Here is a 3,776-nt window from a genome sequence, read left to right on the forward strand (position 1 = left end):
GCCTGCCTCTGCCTCCCGAGTGCTGGGATTAAAGGCGTGCGCCACCACGCCCGGCTCAGGGGATCTTAATTTGGAGAGCCACCTGTCTACCAAACCCCAGCAGAGTAGCCTCCCCATGCAGCTAGTGTGGGAACATTGCCTGAGGCTTCCTTCTGTGATACCTTCTTTTCCACGTTGGAGTCCCATCATCCTAGCTCTATGTAAGCACATGTTTTCTGAGCATCAGTATCTGCAAGTCGTTTTCCGTAAGACCTGGTCAGGGTGAAAACCCTGAAATTGGACAGGGAGACAGTGATGTCACCACTTATGCTGTTAGCATGTGTTCATATACATGTAAACACGTTTATAGTTTTGTGGGGGTCAAAGGTTTACTTAAGTTTTTCTTTAAAGGTTTATTTATTATTATATGTAAGTACACTGTAGCTGTCTTCAGATACACCAGAAGAGGACGTCAGATCTCATTAGGGATGGTTGTGAGCCACCATGTGGTTGCTGAGATTTGAACTCAGGACCTCTGGAAGAGCAGTCAGTGTTCTTACCCACTGAGCCATCTCTCTAACCCCTTATTTAAGGTTTATATTTACTATTGTCTTATTTTTTTAAGGCAGAGATTCTCACAGGTCTGGAGCTTGCCAGTTCAGCTAAACTGGCTGTCCAGTGGATCCTAGGCATCCTCCTGCCTCTGACTCCCCTATTTATGGATCACAGGCTGCATCAACCAGTTTTTCATGTAGGCACTGGGGACCTGAACTCAGACCCTTACGTAGCCATACTCTTTGGCTACTTTATTCGGTTCTTACCTCTATAACCCTTCTCCACTGTAAACCCTAATCCTTTCCAACTCACAACACTAGGCAGAAGAGACAGAAGGTTAGAGGGAAAAGGGCATATATTTCCTTAGTCTGCTTCCTGCTGATTAAAGTGCTTTTATCAACACTTAAAGGGCCAATTCCTAGGGCAAGTCCAATCTTGGTTGTTTTCAGGATATCTAACTTTTTTTTTCCTCTGTATAGCCCTGGCTGTCCTGGAACTCACTTTTTAGACCAGGCTGGCCTCGAACTCAGAAATCCACCTGCCTCTGCCTCCCAAGGGCTGGGATTAAAGGAGTGTGCCACTACCGGCTGGCCGACCTAACTTCTTCTCATCTCTTTGCTCCAGAGCATCTGACAGAGCACAGCAGCAGGGACGAGGAGCATCAGCTGCTGCAGGAACCACAGCAGGGGGAACATCAGCCTCCATGGCTGCTCTGAGGCCCTCACATTTGTAACCTCTCAAGAGTGCCCAGGTTTCTTTTATTCTGTTTAAGTCACAAAGAACTATGACAACATTTTAAATATGTAGATTTTTTTTTAGATTTATTTATTTATTTTACTTTTTTGTATGAATACACTGTACAAGTCTTCAGGCACACCAGGAGAGGGCGCCAGCTCCCATTACAGATGGTTGCAAGCCACTGTGTGGTTGCTGGGAATTGATCGCAGGACCTCTGGAAGAGCAGTCAGTGCTCCTAACCGCTGAGCCCTCTCTCCAGCCCCCAAATATGTAGATCTGAATTTGGAGAGCCACTTCCTTAATTTGGAGAGTAAACTGTCTGCAGGATAATCACGCCTCTCCTAAAGCACGAGACAAATCATAGTGATCGTCTGTGGGCAACCTGAAGCAGCACATATCCCACACGTGGGATTAAAACAAACACGTAATCACATGACGTTAGTTAGTTACTGGGTTTTTAAAGAAACCAAAGTTCTCACTATGCTCTTAAGCTTATGTAGCTAACACTTTAAGGACAGCCATCTCTCCAGTCTGCGCTGGCTCTTTGTCTGACTTGTGGGTGCCTGCCAGTGCTGCTATCTTGAACTTAGCTGCTTTACATTGTCTGTGATCCTCCATGAAGCAGTGTCTTGGAGATATGAATACAGGACCTAAGAGAGTACAGAGATTACGCATTAAGGCTGGGGAGAATTTGTACACATGAGGGCTTTCCAGTGGGGCTCCCTTGCACATCAGATTTGTTATGGGAGGAACAAAGGGGCCTCCCTCCTTAGTGAGGATTTGAGAAATCACGTCTCCTGTCATTCTCAACAGAGCTCAAAAAGAGCTGTCAGTCGGGACCTGTTTCTTTCCTTTTTGGTTCCTGGAGAGAAGATTTGTCAAAAAGGGAATGTTTTCCTTTTTTTTTTTAGGCTACAACCTGCTTCACAATTGGAAAGTCCTCATCTTTTTTGACATCAGATGGGCTTGTGTTTTTAAACCTTGGGTTAGAGGAATGCTGTCTTGGATAAAAATATACCTGTGGGGAAGGGAAGGGAAGGGAAGGGAAGGGAAGGGAAGGGAAGGGAAGGGAGAGTTTGCAATACAAAAAAAAAAGAAGTAGCCTAGTTCTAACCATGATGGCCAAGCGGACTATGACAGAAACAGCCACCTAGTGCACAGTCCCAGTGCTCTAATTGTCTCAGATGAGACACCATGGAGCAGAGTCCTTATCCCGACAGCTCGGCCTATCTCTCGGACGATGGATGTCAAGAAGGTAGAAACTGGGAAAGAGTCAACCCCACGTCACAGGGAACCTTATTGTAGAGGTTTTTCTTTAAAGGGGGGGGAGGGGATAAGGATAAATAAAATTCATTTTCTTAGACTATGTAGGGGTAAGAAAATCAGAAAAGAATCTAAATTTAACTGAATTAAAGACTTATTTCCAAACTGGGCGGTGGTGGTGCACGCCTTTAATCCCAGCACTTGGGAGGCAGAGGCAAGGGGATCTTTGAGTTCGAGGCCATCTTGGTCTACAGAGTGAGTTCCAGGACAGCCAGGGCTACACAGAGAAACCCTGTCAAAAAAAAAAAAAGAAAATAGATTTTTTTCATACAATATATTCTGATTATGGTTTCCCTTCCCTCTATCCCCCCCCCCCCCGTCCCAGTTCCTCCCCATCTGGATCTACCTACCCCCTTTCTGTCTTTCATTGGAAGACAAACTGGCATCTAAGGAATAATATCAAAATAATATTCAGATCAGAATAGGGCAAAGCAAACACACAGAAGGAAAAGAACCCAAGGAAAGCCACAAGAAACAGATCTAGATGACACAGTGACACACTTGTTTGCACATTCAGGAATCCAATAAAAACCCAAAGATGGGCCGGGCGTGGTGGCGCACGCCTTTAATCCCAGCACTCGGGAGGCAGAGGCAGGCAGATTTCTGAGTTCGAGGCCAGCCTGGTCTACAAAGTGAGTTCCAGGACAGCCAGGGCTACACANAAAAACCCTGTCTCNAAAAACCAAAAAAAAAAAAAAAAAAACCAAAAAAAAAACCCCAAAGATGGAAGCTGTTTTATATACATATATACACATACATATACATATATATACACATATATACATATATTATATATATAATATACATTAATATATTAATATATATGTAAAAGCTGTAGGGTAAAAATAAATAAAAGTAAAACTTTAAAAAAAATACAGAGTCCTAATGTGACTTTATGAGACAAGTCACCTCCAAAGAAACATTGAGTTCTTTGTTGGCCACTGAAAGGAGACTTCCTTACAGATAATTATTGTTTGATTTGCAAGTGATTAGCACGCGGAGATAGTTTCTGCATGAGTAATGGGGGAAGTTTCAGGCAGCTATTCTGGAATTTATTGTGTAAATCCTGCCAGCCTCAAAAATCACAGACACGCCTGCCTCTGCCTCGTAAGCAATGGAACGTAAAGTGGTGGCCCCACGCCCTGCTAAATGCTTTCTTTTATAAGTCGCCGCCGCGGGGG

This window comes from Mus caroli, chromosome 4, assembly GCF_900094665.2.
Source record: "Mus caroli chromosome 4, CAROLI_EIJ_v1.1, whole genome shotgun sequence".
In the NCBI taxonomy this organism is placed as follows: domain Eukaryota; kingdom Metazoa; phylum Chordata; class Mammalia; order Rodentia; family Muridae; genus Mus; species Mus caroli.